At 41.1% G+C, this 16,407-nt stretch overlaps 1 long non-coding RNA gene across 2 annotated transcripts in view; it reads right to left on the bottom strand.

The window, feature by feature from the left end:
• Positions 1-270: 270 nt before the first annotated feature.
• LOC135497291 (uncharacterized) overlaps positions 271-16,407 on the bottom strand; it is a 64,336-nt gene continuing 48,199 nt past the window's right edge. For both annotated transcript variants that reach the window (XR_010448792.1, XR_010448793.1), the window contains exon 3: positions 271-3,519. This is a non-coding gene — a long non-coding RNA (uncharacterized LOC135497291). The remainder of the gene's footprint in view (positions 3,520-16,407) is intronic.

Raw genomic sequence — 16,407 nt, 5'->3', positions numbered from 1 at the left:
TCTTGGGCATCTCACAAATAACAAAGATGGCGGCGATAATGACCAAGGTCATGGTCGTACAGGACTGTTTCTCCTCCTCGCATCGTGACATCACGAGCCTCCTTTTGCTTGCGCGGCGTAGCGCCTGTACGATACGTATATTCATAAACACAACTAAAAACATCGGAATTATCAAATTCGCAATGCTGTCTATTGCAAAATATATTGTCTGATATCGGATGTTGCTGCCGACGACAGTTAAGTGTACTTCTCCTTCTGTCGATGTTTTTGGAGAAATGCTCACAAAGCGCGGAATACTGAAACATATAACGTAAACAAGGAGTAGTACCACGCCCATCGCAGCAGAAGCGACTCGACATAATTTCGATGCGCTCAGTGGGTAATATATAGCTATATATCTATCCATCGTTACCACAGTTACCATCCAAACACTGAAATCTCGCGTTATTTCCATAACCCCTTTCATATAGGGCCAAACCGGGCCGAATATTTGAAAATATCGCTTGTGTTGGCCGGTGTTTAGAAAGGCAGCCATGACAGTAAAAACGAGTAGATTCATGAGGAGAAACATAGAGTCTGCGATGGCCAGAATCTGCAAGAGAAAAGTTGTGCTCGTTCTTTCTCGCACACGCGTGAACACGACGAGACTTAGAATATTCGTTACCATGCCAACGCAGGCTAACACTCCAACAACGGTTCCGAGAATTTTTATATATTCCATGGTAATTATGCCTAGGCGGTAATTTGCATCGAATTGGCTGCCGTTTGATCCGTCTGTGATGTTGACATCAACTTTCACATGCTCCGCCGCCATTTTGAATGAATTATTATCCATGTTATCAAACCCTACCTAGATTGGTATCAATTGTTTTGCTAGAAAATTCACATCGAAATTTGGTTGGAGAATACAAACCCAGCTTGATAGCAATGTAACAAGACCTATCCTTTGATCAGAATTGAAACTGATTTCACATCTCCATAAATTTATCTCTTATCCCTTATTGATACGTTATGCCTCGTAGTTATTTCATTAGGATGTCCACATCTAAACAACACTTGCGTCAGAAACATTTATGACTGAAGATCAAATATCATATATCACCGATCTTTGTTCTATATTCAGCGAAGTAATCCTCTAATAACTGTTTTTTTCCACTGCCACCTTAATTGAAAATTTCTCCTTCTTGCAACAACTTGTATAAAGCTGTACGTTCACCCAACAAATCCTGGTAAACTTCCTATTCAACGTAACCAAGACCATCCAGACTGACAACAAAATGAGAGAATTTCGTTTGCACTTTTTTCCAGTGTTAAACTTTTTTTTTGTAAGAGTGACTGGACGATATGAGAGAAATTAGATATAAGCAGACACAATCGAATTGGCCTTTAAAATGTCTGCTTCGCACTCTTAGTTAGTCTTCACTTCCCACAAGCGTACATACGGGAATCACAAATTCGATAAAATCTTATCAAGCTGTGACACACAAGACGACTGGCATTTAAAGGCTAAATGCAATTCTCATCCTCAGAGTCAACCCTCTGCAGAAAAACCTCTAATAACATCTCCATACCCAATAAGTCAGTCGCCGCAACATTATTTCTCGTTTGAGTTGACAAGTTTTTCCTGTCGGTTGTCCGCTAACAGGATGTTAAAAGGAAACTTAATTCTGTTTACAATCAGTCATACCAGTTGAGGTGAAGTTGGATGTAGAGCATGTTACGGCACCAAGAGAATTATCTGTTTCGTTTACGGTAAGCAATGCACCGACGAACGCACGCGTTTCTGGTCTTCTGGTTACTGAAATGATACCAAAGCAAGCTCTGATCTGATCATAGTCATATTTAAGTCAATAACCGAGAGAAGCAAAACATACGTACAGTTCCCGGATTCAGTAAAACTCGAGAAGGTCAAGATCGAACAACAATGCTTTGATTATTAGTTTTCTCCAATACCTTTCAATATCAACATGTCCCCTGTTGCACCTCTCCTGTGTTAGAATCCGAAACGCAATTATCTGTTCCGCTTACTTCGTTTACACGACCTAGTGTCCAAATCAAGGGTTATTTGTGCGCAAAACGATTGATCGCGACGTATATTGATGTTTGTCCGAGAATAGAATTCCGTAATCCGATAATGTAGACAGTTATTATTCGTCCCTATGTCAAATGGATCGGAAAATAAGTATAAATGGACAACGCTTTGTTGATTATGGTGTCAGATTGGCTTTGTGGCCATGAAAGGCTACCATGATCGAATGCTAAACGATTGCTTGGAAGCAGTTTATCTCTCACTCTGCTGAATGAGATAGGCAGAGTCTCCATCTCTGTCGCCATTGTCAAAGTAACCAGCTTCTGTGAGAAGAAAGTCAGCCAATGAAAAGAAGAGTGCCTGTAGTCTGGTGATATTCTTGAACAATTTAATATTTTTCACCGCCATTGCAGCCAAGGCCGCCACACAATCTCTGGGCTTTCCGATATTTCCTGTTGTAAGTGAAAGTAAATAGCTTAAATTAGGAAACTGTGTTAAAGAAAGAAACGATGCTAGGCTGGTTTAAGTGATATTAGCCGATAGGTTTGCTTTTGACCTAGAACAAAGTGGCACAGCTTCCCAAAATCAATGTGGCAGGCCAGTGCTCAACGAGCGCCAACTTCCGTAAGTTAATCACAAAGCGATGGGTCATTTTCATACCAACCCGATTATTTTTCTGGGAAGGGTGCTTATTTCAGCACTTCGAAGAAAGAGTTGTAACCACTCAGTGACGTTGATACCACTTCCTTAAAAAAACAAATATGTCTTAATGAGACTAAGCTTCGCGATACCCCTAAGTTATATAGAATATCTGACGGCATTTCTATCTAGAAAAATTTCGAGATTACTAGATCAGCAGATACACGTGTCCTCGCAGCATTCGATAAAGAAATCGGGTCTGCAGAGCGCCTTCTACATATGACGTGGGAGTGTACCTTAAGGGAAAGATTTATCGATTCTATTGTGTTCCGAACGAAATGTCATCCATCCCGACGATTCTAAAGGTATCCGTGTGTACTTTTCAACCTAATTCGCGTAGGTGCGTCCCTTTTGCGTTCCTGAAGATGATACTGGTATAAGAAAGCTACTATTGTGTGCACTCATAAAAAAAAATCGAGATTATAGAATATCGATAAGAATAATCACTCCAAAGAATCTGACGATGGTGGAGAAAGATGGAATTTAAGTGCGGATAAAGCTTTTGACTTTATACCAATGAGAATACTCCTGACCATCAGAATGGTGATTACATGTCTCTTTTCACCACTCTCACCAAGTCCGTTTGTTTTTCGGGTCACTTCCAGTTTATCCAGTTTTATAAAACCATTGTTTTCCGATAGAGGTGATAATTGATCCGAAGATGGCGTGCACTTTTCCTTATGTACAGCAGTGTACACTGCTGATATGCATCTTGTTGAGTTGTTGTGTGACTCTCCACGGTATTATGCCAGCTGCCTCATCGCAATGGTTATCAGATGGCACCAGATTGGCTGAAATGATAAAGAAATCATTAAATATAGATTATAAATGCATGAACAACAAGTTGCATCAAATCAGCTATATAGACGATGATAATCTGAAAATGATACTGATATTGGCCGGACGTACGTCAACACAATATAAAATTGCCTGTGTTATGAGACAGATTGCACTTGTTCATGGATTTCGTACTCATGGAAGTTTGTATGTATCACTTATTAAGCTCATGTTATGGTTTTGTAATGCAAAGTTGTGATATCGTTCGGCGTTTCAAAAGCACACATTCTGACAAGCGTTCACTTCAAAATGAGAAGGCTGCTCATCTTCTGGACGAGTCGATATGATAGTAAAAGGACGGGTTTAAGTTACCGTCAACATTTTAACGCACTGAGACTCTCACAATGTTCTCCTTTTAAATGCCTTGTTTCTGTTCAGGGTGCTTTACATGTACGTATAGCCTTCTTAACGCTGACCTGTCAGATTTGATGAACAACAGACAAGCATTAAGCATCTCTTCTTAAGTAACGAAGCTACTTTATTTCCGGAGTATCATTAGCCAACTAACGAAACTGACCCAACCGATCTGTCCCTTCGTAGATACCGCCGGTTCGATAGCCACTTCCCCTGACAGGGCCGGATGTTGAGAGTTACTAAACATCATTCTGCACTTTCGCTTATCGCCGCAGCTCGTCTTAACATCACTGAAGCATCTAACCTCGTGTGACAGCCAGTCAGGCCGCTACAACATAATCGAACTCTGGCAAAGCTTTGGTAAATCCATGGGCTCTCAGCAGTTCATCGTGTTCGTGACGTGTGGAGAGGAGGATTTGTTTACTGACGGAACCAATAATATGACGGACTCGTTGTGTGGTATGTCATAATCCGTGAATAAGTTGGGAAACATCAGAATTTGACTACGTAGCGAAATTCTCCCCATTCCTTAGTTTGTGATGCGTTCGAATTCGACTACTTGTGGTCTTGTTCCCCACTCGAGAAACCGGCAAGGGTTGGCGGCGCAGAGTTCCTGACAACCCTGCTTTTGGCCTGGCGGAGAGACACTGACTTAAACCAAGATGGCCTCCTAAGCAAAGCCATTTTTGCCAGAAATCGTGAAATGTTCAAAGTGCCTTCAGTTTAACGAGATGAGATTGTGAAATTGATTTGGAGGAGCCGCTTTATTATGGCACCAATCAGAAGTACTGTTCATCTTGATCCGATTATTCAGAAATTGAATTGATAATAATTCATCGTTCTTGGTCTGACAAGTGAGTCTGATTTACTGGCCGTCTTTCAGCGGCAGTATTACTCATCGACAAGTATTAATACCTCAAGAGGTTGTCTAATCTCCACTGTATCTCTGGTAGATTCTGATTCAACAGAGCAAGACCATCACATAAATTATTTCCGCTATCGTATTTTTTAAAAATACAAACAAAATAAGATGAAATAACAAAGATGAAATGTCGTGGTCCTGTGGTTCTGGTGCCACACTTAAGTGTGGTAAACTTAAAAAATAAATAATGAGAGTGGGTTGTTGAAGTTACTGCTGGCTGATAATGAACCATCTTCCATTTAATTACCGCGAATAGAGCATTGCGGTTCGTAATTAATGGCTAATTACTATATTTAGGGATGCACTATAAATCGTCAGTTATACAATGTAACAGTTAACAATGCAGGCCTGACATAATCACTCGAAATAATAATATATTTCTGTCGCAAATAATATACAGCCTCTGCTAGCTTATTTTTATTTGTCAACATGAGGGACTATTTAGCAAGTCTTGTAGATGATGTCGCGTACAAAAAAAAGAAGACATCATTATCATGCGTTGTGTCTGGAAACTATAAGTAATCTGGCCGAGAAAGAAGTTCGATACCCCGTCATAAAGTGATGGGACATGCTGTTGTCATATCGCTAATTACAACTTTTGGCTTTTTTATTATGACAGCGACAACACCGACAAGCCTGATCAATCACTGTGGACATGGTCTTCTTGAGAGAGAAAAAACAGAATAAAAGGAGGATTGGCCGCCGAACGAGACTAGATCAGACCGAAGTAAATTAGAAGACTCCATCAGGAGCTGGTAAAACACGATGTCAGGCATGGTCTTTTGTACGGTGTGATTCCCAAACCAGCCATCCATAGTACAACTTTTAAATTCCTTAGAAGAATGGATTCCTTTTCGCCGCCGTCTTTCTTTCAACAGTGTCTGGTAGAAACGTGATGCCCAAATCTACGTACATTTGTACACGAACGATGTACATATTGTCGCCTTTCTACTCAGTAACCGACATGACAACCACTTGATAAATCTGGTGAATAAAAGCTTTCGTTCCAAATTTGCTGTCTTTTTCGAGCGGAATGGTCATGACGGTGTACGGATACCAGTTAATCAGGCACATCCCGATCACAATCCAAGGGTCTTCGTGAGTAGCATCTCAGTCTGGATGCCGCTTTGTCTTTTGGAAAGATCAGGTGAACTCTGACTGTAGATCCTTGAAAGTCCCAAGCGCCTCGTTGGAGACTCAACATAGTGACAGTCGTTGTAAATTGTTTTTGGACAGACTTGGTCGGATAAAAGCCCCGCCATTTGGTGATGGCTCGTTCCTATGTAAATCACCTTAGCCCGAGCTTATAAGGCCATTGGGTTCAGTCTTGATGTGAGTACTGTCCAAAGATGTCCATCACATTCATCAACGTGAAGATTGAGATTGTCCAGCGATGTGGATGAGATCGTCTTTACCAAGTACTTATTCATGTTAAGAACTCGCACTTATCATTCTGAAGTCCAAAAGTCGACGATAATGAGAGTCATAACGCGATACTTGATGGAGGAATAATCACCGCTGCGATAACTGTCACCCTGCACGCCGATATGAGCAAAGCGTTGACAAATGAAAACATATACGTTATTTATTGCGTAGGACATGTCACGAGTTGGGAATTCTAGACAGCTTGTACAGCTATGGCAATGAGGAAGATAAAATACTTTTGGGTGTCACGGATTTCAAGTTGAGAAAATATTGTCAGTGGTTCCCATTTTCAACCTGTTTTCAACCTTTGACCCGGAGAGACACAACACCAAATCATGGTCTTTCAGTCTATTTGGTTCATATCTCGTTTCATATCATGTATTTTGCTCTCCATCCCGTCCTCGAGACGACCCACGATGTGACCTTTTCGATGTATATAAATAACCATATCTGAAATGCGTGACCTGATCATTTTGGTACGCCATGGCTACTCTGTACAGACATCTGCACACAAGTACACGCACATGGTAAGTATAGTATAATACTCACGGGAAAAAAGTTTCTGCCGACGACGCTTAATTAGATTTCATGCTTATAATCCGTGTATCTTGGTGAAGCCCAACATATGACTTGCGTGACAAGAATAACCTATAATTAATGTTGGGCAATCCTCCCATTTTATCTAAAGGGGCTGATTTGTCTATACTTTCCAAGTAAACTTAAGATCTGACTGGCTCCCATCGGGCGGGTGTTTGGCTGGCACGGCAGGAGGTTGGCTGGCCAACGGGGACACCCCGTACATCTTTCCTCAATTTAATAAGTTGTTCGTTGTTCAGTTGTTAAGTGTCAATGATAACATATTGTTTCGCTCTTTGTAATATAAATACTATACATATAAGTATTCACATTGTGTTCTTTCGTAAGGCTGCTTCCAAGCCCAAGTTAACAAGAAAAACAAAAAATGACGACGCAACCATTCTTGACATGGCGTTGAATAACCAATGTTTTAGCGATGTTTGAACAGAATGCGATAAAATCACTAATTCAGTCCGTGACGTGAAAGAGATATTATGTGCTTTAGGGGGATGGAGATAGAATTGACAAGTGACAGACGCCTTTCGTATTAAACAACTATCCGTCAAATCTGAAGATTGCCAAACTTGATGAATACAGTATTGCGCATGCACATGCAATGAAAAAAATGCTGCTTTTCTACCAGACAATCATGATGGCTGAAATGGCGATAGCGAAATTGATGAACACTTTTTATATGGATAACAGCTAAAATCCTACGTAACGATATTTGTTAGGTATACTTAGATGAGTGAATAAGGCAACACATTCGCACCTACTACCTATTTCGATGGAACTGATTGCGATCACATTTTTTCAACTAATCAGATGACGACATTATTTCGCTCCTCATCCGGATGTTGCTCGCCACTTAATTAACCGAATGCACCAGTTGTGTATTTCAGAATAGCTTTCTGACAGGAAATTGTCATCTTTGAAAAAAATTTGTTAAATCCTGTCTCGGCTTATTAGCGGAAGTGTTTTGAATTTATGCATCATTCATGTCATTCGTGTCATCTTTATTCTGTGCAACAAAAAAATTGTGAAATTTAGAAATTTTATAGATTAAGTGATTCTTTATTAAAGCATTGGAATTGAATTGGATAGCAGTTCGGCTTGATTCAACTGGAGTCTTTCAAAGAACTGTTCAAGTTCCAGTTCCGTGACCCGAGAGAGCTCTGTTGGCTCCGTTGAAATTGTACGTTCCCTATTGTTGCCTGACTCTGTATTTGAAAGACTCTGATTTACCTTATTGAGGGGCATCTTAGACTTCTCGAGTCCCGGGAGACCCAGGGCTGAAACGATGGACACACACACGAATGATGCCTTGACACTAACATTCGGCAAGACGCATGTCTGCCCAGGAAGCAAGTTCGACGTGGATTGCACTCACATCATAAGCCAATCAACATGATTGCCCCGACACTCCGCCAAGAGTTGGTCATTGGACTCGCGTTGATTATTGGTCTTTGATGATGTACCCCGTTCGTTTCTTTCACATCATACAATTTCGATAGAAAGCATTAAAGTAGAAAATTAACGATGAAAACGTCTTTCTAAAAGAAGAAACATTCTGGAGTCGCCAATAGGTTGTACACTCATTACTAGAGGACATAATACTAGTAACAAGGAAGGCTCAGAAAAACAATGCGAATAATTTATCTTTCGTTTAGACTGATATCAACATCAATAAGGATATTATGGATGGCAAAGTCTGCAAAAAAACCCACGGAGAGCCAGCTCGACGGAAACTATTCATCTTCTAGACATCATTATAGATACTATTATGTCCGATATCGGGTCATACCCTGGTTGTTTGTTCCATTACGTCTTGTTTGGCCGACTTTGACAATAATTGTGACACAGGTAGCTTCGATTAGGCAGATGATTGCGACAAATTGATGACATTTACCCAACAATCTGTGACAAAAGCTGTACATTAGTTACGATTATGGTTGGCCTATCTGTCTTAGCCGTGACGGGAATTGCCTCCTCTGTAACTGTGAGATTTGCATGAGATTGGTGGCAAGGGTGATCCACATCACACCAACTCACCCCGAAGGTTCAACCTGCCATGACCTCACAAAGCTGCTGCAGGAACTGTTCATAATCTCTGAAGCCAATAAAATCACGTCCGTAAATAAGATTACCCTCCTATCCACAACTTCTAACGGTAATTGTGTTAGCCTAAAGCCAATGACGAGTACCTTCAACGATATTCAATTGTTTAACGAAACGGCGTGCCTTAAGGTATGGAGAAGATCGCAGCATCAAAGTATTAAAGTGAGTGATCTCTTGGTGTTCCGAGGCTGTTGATACGGGGATGACCCCAGTGATTACACCAGTCAGGGCCAACGGCCGACGCAAAGAACGACGGTTTCACGTAAGCCAACTTGGAGATGGTTTTTGTCATTCATGATGTGCATGTTTCCTTCGCAGTGTATGTTTCCCTGTAGTGGTTGGGTCAGTGCGCATAAGAATCATTTCCCCAACTTGCCCAATGACGTGGATTACCCTACAGCATCAAATGGCATTGCAAAACGGCCATTACCCCGTTAATGGGTCACACGTTATGGACGATAACGAGCAAAAAAGAACTCTCAGAAAATTGCGCTGTTGCTTAATGGTGCGATCCGATTCAACAAATTGGTCCGATGACCATTTGTGTTTCTTTATCTCTGCACAGATGTGGAATGAATTCATTCTGGGTCGTTTCCATTTCATGGTCAGTTGTCAAAATGGTTGTGATTGTATTGGCGAATTTCTATAAATCCACCGAAGATGCTACTAGATAGAAGAAACGAGGGACGCACGTTACATAGTTTGATCCTGAATGAAACCCTATTGTCCACATAGCAAGTCGAATCTTGCTAGAGTGATCTTTGCCGGTGTTTTAAACAGGAAACGATAAGGTACATTTTCTCGGGCGGTAAAATTGTGTGAGTATAGGTTAAAACGCTGTTTGAGCATAATCCTGTTTAACACGTTTAAGTTGTCGGAGCATTCGTTCGTAGGTTCCTAATTGTAAGACACGTCTCAGCACGGCAGATACTCAGTAGCTTTGAGCCAAAGAGAAATGTAAACTTTACAAAGAAATCGATGTACCCGTATACGGGATCAGCAGGAAGCTCCGAAACCAATCTAAAACTTGGACATTTTGGTTGACAAATAGAAGTCGACTTCTACTGCTTTATGAATTTCAATTTACATTTCTCATCAGGGGCTCGGCATTTCAATAAGAATCGCCCTGATGAGCTGTCAGCCTTACCCCCGATCTATCACGTCTCGACAAAATGGAGACACGACAATTTGATCACATCGATTGCTTGTATCTATAAGAGGATAACATGCCTCTGTGGTTTGTTCGGATTACTAAAAGCAGACAGTATGGATTTGTTTTGGCGAAATGGACGACCATGGTGTCAGAATTACAAGGAGATAGACTGTGTTTTAAAAGTCTGAAGCAACAACAGGATTAGCACTCTCCCCCACCTCACCCTTCACAATCTCAAAAAAAGACAAATCATACTCCGAACTAAATTCAGAATCCCAAACGCTTTAATTATCCAAATTTATTTCACCAATTAGTTGCTAACGATCTTTCCAAAAAATAATATTCGCATTTTCTTTCCCTACCGGAGGTCAACCAGACCATAGCTTGATTCAGGTGCTTATTTGAACATCATTAGTGCGGCACAGAAACGGTAATAACAGCAATGACAAACCAGAAGAAGGTAATTGATCCCCTCTGGCACGGTAATATGCCACGTTTCGTAACTCTCGCAACTCTTGCAAGCGACAAAGAACGGAGTACAAATAGCTGCAGAGGTGAAAGAACCATCAAGTTCTGTGCTAATTCGTACTTCATCGTTATCATCTTCTATATTTAAGTGGATTTCGCACGAGCTACGTTTCGGCCTATATTTTACATTTTCTCGGGTGGTGAAAATGAACCTTCTCATTTCCTGCGGCGCAGATAAGTAAGCTAATTGTTCACTGTTGACAATATTGTTTAAAAGACACAAACACATACCACTGAACCATTCTCTATGGTAAGGGTAATAGCTTCTCCTGAGAGAATTATCTGAAACCATGCAAGCGAGTGATTTACATTTCACAGTTGACAAAGCATGAGATTGACAATTTGTGACGATGAGAAATACAATGGCATGTTTGACAAAATGTTCAACAAACTGAAACTGGCGTATCTAAAGGCACAATTGGGTTGTTGTGGTTGAACATCTCAATAACAGAAATGAGTACTGGGATCTGTACAGCACACCTCTAGCGCGTTTCTGTCGTACCTGGTTTTAAAATGGCGGCTTCCGTGTCTCTAAAGCATCAATTGAAGTCATTGTCAGTATTTTTATTGTAAATAATTGCATTGTTGCATTGTTTTAACTTCTCCTTGCTTGTTCTCCTTAAAGGAGGTTTTATTGAACAATATTATGAGTAACAGTTGAAAGAGCCTTGCTATGTTCAATGTATGGTAATTGTCACGGTGAGCTGGTTTTGTCATTCATACCATTGTCCACCTTCTATTATTATGATGAATAGACCGATCATCCAGTGGTTTGAATGGATTTATGCCTGACCACGCATAAATGAAGGCGGCGACGTACTCAACAATTGAACTATTCAGAGCTATAATTAGGCGCTACTCAGTTGACCTAGCGATGTGTGTCGTGGATATAATTGATCGTGGACTCCTGCACATGCTGGTTCTATCACCGTGCACTTACTCTCTGTGCCGCCGGTAGCCCCGCTGCGGAGGTCGGGATCGTGGACTCCTTGCGTGGTCCTCCTTCTCTCCGTAGAGGGTTCAACAAGGCTGGCTCAGCTGAGCAATCCACGGTGAAACCTTTCACCCGTACCAGCTTCTATTTTACCGATTTATTGCATTGCATAGTATTGTGTGTATAGGCCTATATGTCAATGTGTTATATGTCAATGTGTTTTCTCTCTGTGCATTTTATCTAAGTGTATCACTTGTGAATCTGTATATGTAAATGTTGCGGAGGTTACAATAAATACATAAAAAATAAAAATATCTTCCTTTGAAGTCTTTCCGCTAATCGACACGCCATTGATCAGGGCCACGGCCGTGGTCTTATATGTTTTCGTTAAAATTGCCTGATGTTTGCCAGTCATGAAAATGCAGTGAATGTCAGTTGCCTCGATGAATTCAATAATTGTTCATCGTTCAAATGATTTATATCAGAATTCCACACAAATAGCTGCTGGCATTATTTAGGCTGTTCTCATCACTCTCTCCTAATATGTCGAAAACAGCTTTTTTATAGGTGTTTATTAACACCAGGTTTATCACAAACTTAAAGGTTTATATCAAAAGCTACGAGTGATATCTATTGTAGATCCCTGGTGATTTGTAATGTCGCCCACTCCATCAACCCATCCCAGCGCAGCCCTAATAAATCTTTCTCTTCGCCTAAACAAAGGTAAAAGTGGGAGGCCAGATCATCTATCATCTTTATAAGAACATGTCTATTTAGGGCAGGACTTTTTCCTAAATTATTAATCAATCCGTCAGATGTGACGTTGAATATCAACTTTCTTTGTAGAGTCATAACTTCCTTTTCATGAAGCTATTTGAAGAAATTCCTTCGGGAATGCAACTTCCAGCATTTAAAAAAGGCACGTAATCAAAGGTTTTTGTCCACTTACCACAAAAGAGGTACTTGGATACAATTTGTGTATGAAAAACATCATGACTTCAAACAAGTACTAACGATGTCCCCTTGACATTTCCGACACCACAACATATTCTGGATCATTAGCCCTGGCTATCAACAAGCAACTCACTGGGGACTCCGTCCAACAGGCTGAAATGGGCTGGAATCAATCGTCCTGCCAACGAGCTCGCTTACGAATACAAACCGGCGGTGATTTGTGGAAGTCAGTGGACTAGCTGCGCTGTCTGATTGATCATATCAAGATTAATAACATCTATCATCATTCGTTTGGCGGTCAGCCTTGCTCTGTTTGACCAGATTATTCTATCAATTATCGCATAGGCTTATCTCAAAACTCGCTTTGATAACCAGGTCACATTTGGGTTATCAACCGTTTGCTAGAGTCGTAACTATGGAGAAGCTAGGAGAGCAAGATTTCTATTCACAGCTATGAACCATTCATGAGAAAGTCATTTTAGTAAAAGCGTTCTTAAAAATCAGTTTAAGTGTTTACAATCAAAAATGTAAGAATGACCAGCCATATCCGAGCTTCCATTTTCTCAGATATTGTTGGTGGTTCATTCAAAATAAACATCTGAAATGATGAGGTACAATTACATAAATAGTTCCCCTCAAACCATGAAATGCCGGAAATTACAAAAACATCACTTCACGGTGAGGCTTTCGTGTAGCGTGTCACGATAGTCTGATCATGCTGCAGGACAGTTAGTCCACTATAGAATTCAATTATCTTCCAAGGGGGACTTTAACGTGTTCGCTAGGAGGAGGTGATTGCCAGGTATCATCTATCAACTTCAAAGAACCTGATTTGTATTCCGAAGAGGTTTTGTCGTCAGTTCTTTGGCGCTGCCAGCTTGTGCGTGCCGGGTTGAGAGGTACATGTACCTTTACGATTCGATCTAATATTGAGCAATACCGTAGAATTTGCGCCATAGTGTTGTCAATCGAAGTCTTGTCCCTACCTCGCTGTCAACAGTATTTCGACCTGGCCTAATCTTTGAAGAGAGCCATCTTGCACCTAGGCCTTAATTCCAATTATTCCACAGTCTTATCAAAGAATCTCAATAACACCGACCCCCCTCAAAACAGCTTTCATGGGGGCGGCCTAAACCAGTGAGGGGAAATAAACTTAATACCACTACCAGTCTCGCCGATGAAGCATGAGTCATATCATGACATGATGCCAACTTAGCCTGGGCTAGCCCATTCAGTTCAACAAATAATCACCATTCGTTGGTATTCCTCAATGAGCTCTGTGGCCAAGCGATGAAAGGCGGCTCATTTCAGCTCGCTTGTTGGACAACGGTCTCCTGAGGATCACCAACTGAATGAAAATGAAAATGTTGAAGGGTGTGTGTAGTTTCGTGATATGTTGCGAGTGGGACAGAGTCGACCCATTAACATCCCGCTTATACTGAACCAGTATCTTCCGCTATGATCAATACTTTCTTATAATAATTATATCCCACAGCGCTTTAACAGTTTCATTACTGAGGAGCACTACATAAATCCGTGACATTATCATTGTTATTATTATTATTTTCGTCTGGCCCGGGATAAAATCCCGCTGACTCAGACTTTAATCAGGGAGCAAACAATGTGGTAATTAGAGATAAATCCATTTTAGAATAAATATCATGCCAAATTGAAATTTTTCGGTTCAGTACATGTAGCTCAGAAATAAAATCAGGATGAAATGAAATTTAAGAGAATTTTATGATTGATTAGCTGTTATAAATCAGGGTGTATTGCACAAGTAATGCCGATCGCTCGTTGAATGAGATGCTCAGCAATAAATGAACGTGTCCTTAATACACTTGATGAGGGCAGAGACGTGATTAAATTTACCGACTGATCTCTTCCCACATTTTTATGTCTGTTTGTAATCTGGATTGTCCAAGCTTTTCCGGGTCAACTTGTGAGAGGTTCCAATCTGAGAACTATCGGCTTACTGAGCAAGAGTACGAAACAATATACGATAGTGGTATAGGAAATCGATTTCGGCCGAATAATCATGTGGCACTATTCCGCCGAATCTGATTCTCTGATTCTGATGTTGTGTATGGCCGTTCATTGACTACGTATGCAAGATTTTCCATTAAGTCAGTACCCACGCCCCCCTTGTACGCCTGCGCAGTCTAGAGCCAGACTCCCTCTTACGTCCTAACGCAAAACTGGTTAGCATTACTCGAAAACTTGATTTTTGTTCTGAGTGGCGTCCTGCAACAGAACGGAATGCATTTGGTTCGGCGACAGTCTAAAAAAACTTTGCAAAATCGTGGCTGGAGCCATCTGTCACCTTTAAATGATGCCACGGATTATTCTGTGCGGCCCAATCTTGTCGGCCATGTTTCATGCAACAACCATCTGTCACATGCGCTAATCTCTCCTGGTGTAAAGACGAAGGATCGTGATCACATAATCCAATGCCCCAATTAATAACCCGCTAATGAGGTATGGGAATCTCAAAGAAGCGTCTTATCTTAAAATGTTTTTATAGTGTTACCCAAGAAATCCATTAGCTTTCCTTCGTGGAGAATGAATAATGACTCGCGGTGGGCGTAACATCATCAATTTACGTTTCCAGTCGTTGTCAAACCCCTTCCTCCACCCAGGGATAAAGGACGCCCGTCGATACATTTCCTGTGCCTTTCGGCGTCCCAAGGACGGCGTGCTGGTTTAGAACTTACAAACAGGATATCTGACAGGGTGAGAAATGAACGCGCAACGTGTACGTGCCTTCCCTCTGAAGAAAAGTGATATGATCAGGCTGGGAGTTGACAAGTTACTTGGGCGTGTGGTGGATGATTCGAGATAGACCTCTCTATAATGGGGTGACTAAAATAGCAAAATTGGTTAATCAGATGACTACTTTGCCTCAACCACCGAGCAATCTTAGAAGTCTTACAAGTAACGAACCCAGTTCCCTTGAACAGTGACTGAGTTGGAGAGGATTTTCCTTTAGAGGCACTGCTGCAGTACACTTAGCCTTTCTCAACTCTTTCTTAAAACAAATATCGTTATCACCAAACGGATACTCGGACACGATTCTTCTTAAAATGCACTGCAGTGCCCTTTGCCTTTTCTCAACTTCTATTTCTTATGACAAAAGCAATGTCGCCAAACATATACTCGCGGTCGTCATCAGTGTATGTCTGTCACATTGGTGGGACGTTATAGGCAAAGATTATAGGCTAGCTCGAGGATAAGGACATATCTCTCTTTAATTGCTAGTCATTACTTTGGGTATATTTCGCCTTTGCCTTTTCATGGTTTATTCATCTCAGCCAACCAGATATCCGACTACCGGTAGTGTTTATAAGCCTGGTATTGCCAGTATGATTAGGCAGCTGAGAGCATTGCTTCTCCCAGAGTGATGACTGTCGATGGCTTCCCATGTTAGAGCTGTTGTCAGTTCTGCCAACTACCACCTCAGAAATGTGGCACTCAGTCACTCCTTGCGTTCAGGAACACTCTAAAGACGGTCCTATTTCAGAAGTACTTTGCTCGCTAGGGGGCGCACTCGAACAGTTTAATTGCTGGATTTGAGCGCCTTACAAGTCTTTATTGTATTGTATTGTATGATTGAACCAAGATCTTGACCCAGGGATCTCAAAAATCCAAAGCGTTCATTAGGGAATTTGTAATATTAGGGCCTACTTTGGAATGTACACTCATAGAATCTGTGATGGCCCGTGACAGAATACATTATGGGAGACCCCATTGCGTGGCTTCATACAAGAATAGCTTTGTATTAAAGGCGAAGGATCTCTGAGTTCTTGGCAGCAATAGCGCACTGTTCACCACGATGGTAGTGATAGTAACTTGGCTTGTGTAATCAACATAGATTATAC

Source organism: Lineus longissimus, chromosome 12, assembly GCF_910592395.1.
Source record: "Lineus longissimus chromosome 12, tnLinLong1.2, whole genome shotgun sequence".
Classification (NCBI taxonomy): domain Eukaryota; kingdom Metazoa; phylum Nemertea; class Pilidiophora; order Heteronemertea; family Lineidae; genus Lineus; species Lineus longissimus.
This window is presented reverse-complemented; position numbering and strand designations above follow the sequence as displayed.